The sequence below is a fragment of the Bison bison genome, unplaced genomic scaffold (assembly GCF_000754665.1).
Source record: "Bison bison bison isolate TAMUID 2011002044 unplaced genomic scaffold, Bison_UMD1.0 scf7180017864062, whole genome shotgun sequence".
Classification (NCBI taxonomy): domain Eukaryota; kingdom Metazoa; phylum Chordata; class Mammalia; order Artiodactyla; family Bovidae; genus Bison; species Bison bison.
In genome coordinates this window covers 80,159-87,514 of record NW_011494634.1, presented here as the reverse complement: position 1 = coordinate 87,514, position 7,356 = coordinate 80,159, and the positions used below count along the sequence as shown (strand labels likewise).

General features: G+C 36.5%; 1 pseudogene; it reads left to right on the top strand.

The window, feature by feature from the left end:
* Positions 1-5,912: 5,912 nt before the first annotated feature.
* On the top strand, positions 5,913-6,852 carry LOC104985906 (annotated as a pseudogene).
* Positions 6,853-7,356: the final 504 nt, after the last annotated feature.

Here is a 7,356-nt window from a genome sequence, read left to right as displayed (position 1 = left end):
TTTTTTTAATTTTATTTTATTTTTAAAATTTACATAATTGTATTAGTTTTGCCAAATATCAAAATGAATCCGCCACAGGTATACATGTGTTCCCCATCCTGAACCCTCCTCCCTCCTCCCTCCCCATGGAAAATCCCATGGACGGAGAAGCCTGGTAGGCTGCAGTCCATGAGGTCGCTAAGAGTCGGACACGACTGAGCGACTTCACTTTCACTTTTCACTTTAATGCATTGGAGAAGGAAATGGCAACCCACTCCAGTGTTCTTGCCTGGAGAATCCCAGGGATGGCTGAGCCTGGTGGGCTGCCGTCTATGGGGTCGCACACAGTTGGACACGACTGACTCGACTTAGCAGCAGCAGCAGCTAGGTTGGTCATAACTTTTCTTCCAAGGAGAAAGTGTCTCTTAATTTCATGGCTACAGTCATGATCTTCAGTGATTTTGGAGCCCCCAAAATAAAGTCTGTCACTGTTTCCATTGTTTCCCCATCTATTTGCCATGTAGTGGTGGGATCAGATGCCATAGTCTTAGTTTTTTGAGTGTTGAGTTTTAAGCCAACTTTTTCACTCTTCTCTTTCACTTTCAAGAGGCTGTTTAGTTATTTTTTGCTTTCTACCATTAAGTGTGGTGTCATCTGCATATCTGAGGTTAAATATTAACATTAATTTACATTTTGTAATACTACCAATTTATTCATGCATAATCTATTTAATGAGCTGAGAGAAACGTGTAGCAGAGATTAAACATTAATGTTTTTGTTCAAATTAGGAAATATTTTAAAAAATGATTGCTATGTCACTTTCTATAGGAACTAGTTGTTTAGTTTCTATTTGAGAATTGTTAAGTTTTATAATAGTTCAATTATGAAAGAGAAGTGCATTATCTTGCCGGTTTATCTTAAAAATTAAAATTAAAAATGAAATACAGTGTTTACATACCCAATAAGCACCCCCTTCAATAACTTGGGACACTTCTGAAGCTAATTGGAGACTGATTGTAAATATCTGTTAAATGAAGGAGAGCAATGCTAACAAAATGTATTCATTTCTTTAAGAGTGTCATACACATGGACATAAAAATATATGCCTATATCTCCTAACAATGAAACAAAATTAGTAGAATAAGCTGAATTTTTCCTTCCTTAAGTAATTTTGAAATTCCTATGCTTAATATTCCTATTATACCTTCATTGGTAATAATCTGGATTTTATTCATCAAAGCAATTTCTATATTTGACCAAAAATTTAAAATATGAAATATGATTAAAACATTTTCACAGAGGCTGATTCATGTCAATGTATGGCAAAAACCACCACAATATTGTAAAGTAATTAGCCAATTAAAATAAATTAATTAATTAAAAAATTTTCACAGGTACACAGTATGTTACATGATTTTTTTGCCAGAAACATATAAGCATTAAACCATAATATATTTTTTACTTCTTTTTTACTTTAACTATGGGTCTTGATTTGAATACTATCTAAAAGAATAGAATAAAATGTAGTCAGTGAGAAATATACATATATTATGTAATTGATTGGATTATTTTAAAGATTTCTGTTCAGCTTGGTAATGAGGTGAACATTAAAAGACATTTAACTCATAAATAGTATTTTTGAAAGAGTAAAATAATGGCATTTTCTCTTGATTATTTGTATATCTACATTTTCCATTTTGAGAAAATAGATATAATGCTCATGGAGCATTATATAACTTCTGTAAGTTTTAAGAGCACATAAGTGAAAATAATATATATATATGTTATATATATGTATGCATGTTCCATATTGAGACAGTCTAACATAGGAGAAGATTAAGAATCTCTCAATATTCTCAAGTTATGATTCTGTTATGTGTTAACCAAGATAGAGTTTGATTAAAAATACATTGCCTTCCAGTTGAGCCATTAATTTTTCATTAGAGTACTCTGAAATGCTTCATTTCAATATTTTCAATAGTTACTTACCATAAAAGATACACTCACACTCCTAATAAGGACCTAGCATTATTGAGGTCTTCTCTTCCCAATTGCAGGCAGATTAAAGTTATATTCTCAATCTTCTCTACCACTTCTAATAGTCTATGATATATTACCTCCCATTAGCACTGACCTCTGAATTCTGATTCCCCAGTAGTTTAATAGTGTTATTGTTGTTTTTAATTGTCTTGAATATGTAGCACAGCTTGTCAAATTTAGGTAGAACTTCTTAAGAGAAAGTAGGACTCTTTGTGACCCCATGGACTAGAGTCCATGGGAATTTTCCAGGCCAGAATACTGGAGTAGCTAGCCTTTCTCTTCTCCAGGGGATCTTCCCAACCCAGGGATCAAACCCAGGTCTCCTGCATTGCAGGCAGATACTTTACCAGCTGAGCAACAAACATTTAGAATATATTGGTGGTGGTTTAGTCACTAAGTCATGTCTGACTATCACAACCCCATGGACTGTAGCCTGCCAGATTCCTCTGTCCATAGGATTCTCTGGGCAAGAATGATGGAGTGGGTTGCTATTTCCTTCTCCATGGATTCTTCCTGACCCAAGAATTGAACCCAGGTCTTCTGCATTGCAGGCAGATTCTTTGTCAACTAAGCTACTAGGGAAGCTCTTTAGCATATATTACAGCTATTCTTTTAATATCATTAGAAAGTATAATTCAAAAGTCATATGCCTTGACTCTTTAAAACATTCCTATTGTAGGAGTCACACTGGAAATATTTTAAAAAATGTGTTTTGGCAAATAGGGACTATACAAAATATTTAACAGGAAAGAACTCTTAGAATATCATGATCTCAAAAGCAATTTGCTGCATGACTGTATCATATGATACTTATGCAGAAAAAAATAGTTGCTTACAAATAGGATTCTGAAAAAGTTTCTTTCTTAGCTTGTCAGTTTAATATTACTTTTCACTAGTTATCATGTGGTTTCAGTAAATACATAAAAGAAAATTGAGAACCAATGACTGGAGATAGAGTTCATTCAGCTTAGACTGACAGATTGACTGTATTGTAAATTGTTATTTTCCTGTTTCTATTTTGCAAGAGTAATAATATAGACTATGATTGAGAGCTTATCCTCTTGATCCTGCTGAATTTTTTCCTAAACATTTTAATATATTTTTTCCTCTGAAATTTCTCCTTCTAAGGAATCTCATCCCCACTGGTCTATAAATTCCTGATAACCATTGTGAAGTGAAGTGAAAGTCAGTCAGTCGTGTCCAACTCTGTGACCCCATGGAATACAGTCCATGGAATTCTCCAGGCCAGAATACTGGATTGGGTAGCTGTTCCCTTCTATGTTTCTTGTTGTCTTCTTTCATGAACCTTTATTTGTCTACTTCTAATTATTGGCTAAGTATTCCTTGGACTCTTCATACCAATTATTTTACATTGGTAATTAGCTCTTCATTGAAATTATTTCTCATTATTTTCAAACTGTAAGGTAAATATGTGTGGATATTCTTGAATCTCTTTTTATTTCTGTTATTTTCATGGCTTCTGTTCTCTGAATCTCCCTCTGGTATGATTATGAATTTTCTTTCTTTTCTTTTACTGCATACTCAAAACTGTATGCAAATGTTGAGGGCTCTGGATGATGATTAACACTACACATAAGATGTAATCTATGATTGTCCACAGTTAAGGCAGGAAATCTTAACCAAAATAACATATGAGATTATTCAAACCTGTGTTTCACATATTTTTTGAGAAATGATGGATTCATTGTGCTTCTTAGGGAATAAGATTTCCGTGCTCGGAGCTAAACACCTAAGTTCTGACCCAGAATTTTCCACTTTGACAAAGCTTAAATGTTGAATTTTGGCTTCAGAAACGAATAGACAGCAGAAATTTCTTGAGAATCTTCATAAGTAGGTGCTTTTTTTTTTTTTTGTAAGTGTATTTTTTGTTAATACTACCAGTTTATTTGTGAATACATTATCTAATGAAATTAAAACTAATTGTAGCAGAGATTAACCATTATTGTTATTGCTCAAATTAGAGTGTGTTTAGTTTAAAAATCATTGTCTTAAAGCATTTTTCATAGAAACTAGTTGTCAGTACCTATAAAAGAACTTTTAACATTACAAGTATTTCAATTACAGATGAAAAATGCCTTATATTGCTGGCTTATTTTATTTTTATTGAAGTATAATTGCTTTACAATTTTGTGATAATTTCTGCTGTACAAAGAAGTGAACCAACTTGTATATACATATATATACATGTATACATATATCCTCTGTTCCTTAAGCCACCATCCCGCTGTCCCCATCCCACATCTCTAGCTCATCACAGGGTACCAAGTTGTGCTATAGAGTAGCTTCCCACTAGCTCTCTGTTTGACATATGGTAGTGTATATGTGTCAGTCCTCTCCCAATCCATATCACCCAGCCCTGCCTCTGGAGAAGGTAATGACACCCCACTCCAGTAATCTTGCCTGGAAAATCCCATGGATGGAGGAGCCTGGTAGGCTGCAGTCCATGGGGTTGCTAAGAGTTGGACATGACTGAGAGACTTCACTTTCAATTTTCATTTTCATGCATTGGAGAAGGAAATGGCAACCCATTCCAGTGTCCTTGGAGCCTGGTAGGCTGCAGTCCATGGGGTTGCTAAGAGTTGGACATGACTGAGAGACTTCACTTTCAATTTTCATTTTCATGCATTGGAGAAGGAAATGGCAACCCATTCCAGTGTCCTTGGAGCCTGGTAGGCTGCAGTCCATGGGGTTGCTAAGAGTTGGACATGACTGAGAGACTTCACTTTCAATTTTCATTTTCATGCATTGGAGAAGGAAATGGCAACCCATTCCAGTGTCCTTGGAGCCTGGTAGGCTGCAGTCCATGGGGTTGCTAAGAGTTGGACATGACTGAGAGACTTCACTTTCAATTTTCATTTTCATGCATTGGAGAAGGAAATGGCAACCCATTCCAGTGTCCTTGCCTGGAGAATCCCGGGGACGGGGTAGCCTGGTAGGCTGCCGTCTATGGGGTCGCACAGAGTCGGACATGACTGAAACGACTTAGCAGCAGCAGCCCTACCTCCTCTGTGTTCACATGTCCATTCTCTATGTCTGCATCTCTATTTCTGCCCTTCAAACAGGCTCATCTGTAACATCTTTCTAGATTCCATACATACGTGTTAATATGATGTTTGTTTTTCTCTTTCTGACTTACTTTACTCTGCATGACCGAGTCTAGGTGCATTCAGGTTACTACAATGACCCAATTTTATCTTATTTTTTTATGACTGAGTAATACAGCCATGAAATTAAAAGACGCTTACTCCTTGGAAGAAAAGTTATGACCAAGCTAGATAGCATATTTAAAAGCAGAGACATTACTTTGCCAACAAAGGTCCGTCTAGTCAAGGCTATGATTTTTTCCAGTGGTCGTGTATGGATGTGAGAGTTGGACTGTGAAGAAAGCTGAGCGCTGAAGAATTGATGGTTTTGAACTGTGGTGTTGGAGAAGACTCTTGAGAGTCCCTTGGGCTGCAAGAAGATCCAACCAGTCCATTCTGAAGGAGATCAGCCCTCAGATTTCTTTGGAAGGAATGATGCTGAAGCTGAAACTCCAGTACTTTGGCCACCTCATGCGGACAGTTGATTCATTTGAAAAGACTCTGATGCTGGGAGGGATTGGGGGCAGGAGGAGAAGGGGACGACAGAGGATGAGACGGTTGGATGGCATCACTGACTCGATGGACGTGAGTCTGAGTGAACTCCAAGAGTTGGTGATGGACAGGGAGGCCTGGCGTGCTGTGATTCAAAGGGTCGCAAAGACTCAGACACAAGTGAGCAACTGAACTGAACTGACACTAGGATATTTGGTAATCCTCTCTTCTAGTGTATTCCTTGTTATTTCTCTTGTAGGTCTCCTGGAAGGAGAAAAACAAATAAGCAACTGAAGAATGAGAAACCACACAGAAACAATAGAGTTTATCCTCCTGGGGCTCAGATGACTCACAGCTTCAGGTTGTGATCTTTGTTTTTCTGCTCATGACCTACATGCTCAGCATCACTGGGAACCTGACCATTATCACCCTGATCCTGCTGGATGCCCACCTCCAAACCCCCATGTATTTCTTCCTCAGAAATTTCTCCAACTTAGAAGTGTCATTCACAACTCTCAGTATATCCAAGTTCTTGGCCACCATTATAAAGGAGATAAAACCATTTCTTTTAATGATTGCATTGCTCAGTTATTTTTTCTCATTCTCTTGGGAGTCACTGAGTTTTACCTTCTGTCTGCCATGTCCTATGATCATTACATTGCTATCTGCAATCCCCTGCATTACATGACCATCATGAATCACAGAGTCTGCACACTGCTTGTCTTCTCTTCCTGGCTAGTTTCATTCTTAATCATATTCCCTGCACTCATGTTGCTCTTAAACCTTGATTACTGTAGGTCTAATATTATTGACCATTTTGCCTGTGACTATTTTCTGTTGCTTCAACTGTCTTGTTCAGACACAAACTTTCTCGCAATGATGGGGTTTTCCTGTGCTGAGTTTACTCTAATATTCGCTTTGGCATTAATAATTCTGTCCTATACATACACCATGAGAACAATTTTAAGAATTTCTTCTACCAATCAAAGGACAAAGGCCTTTTCCACATGTTCTTCCCACATGATTGTCATCTCCATCTCTTATTGCAGCTGCATTTTTGTGTACATTAAAACCTCAGCACAGGATAGGGAGTGGCTGTGAGTGGCTTGCTTTGAGTAAGGGAGTGGCTGTGCTAAACACCTCAGTAGCCCCCATGCTGAAGCCCTACATTTACAGCCTACAGAATCAGCAAGTCAAACAAGCCTTCATGGACATGGCAAAAAAGACTATTTTTTAGAAGCAAATGAAATGATGTGTTATAATAAATTAGAGACATTTTGCAAGGAAATTTTTAAAAAAAATATATAGTGAAGAATTTTAATAAGTTATTCAAATCAAAATGGCTTCCATTCAATCTTGTTTATTCTCTTTATTCCTAGGAGTTTAAAATCATATTTGTTTATACATTTCTCTTTCAATTTAAACAACTTTTCTTATGTCTTTCTGACTCCCATTCTTATGAACATTTTGTTAGTTGCAACTTCTTAAATTAAAAATTGTCTAATATAAATTCCTGTTTTGAGATTGGATGTGATATTTAGTTTACTCAACATGGGAAATATAATCTTATTAATTTCATTTACAGTATATTTGACAGAAAGTCTTTTGACCATTTTATAGTTTTTAAAAAATTTATCTGTTTATTATTTATTTTTTGACTGCACTGAATCTTCATTGCTACTTGTGGGCTTTCTCCCATTGAGGCAAGACGGAGCTACTCTTTGTTGCAGTGCATGGGTTT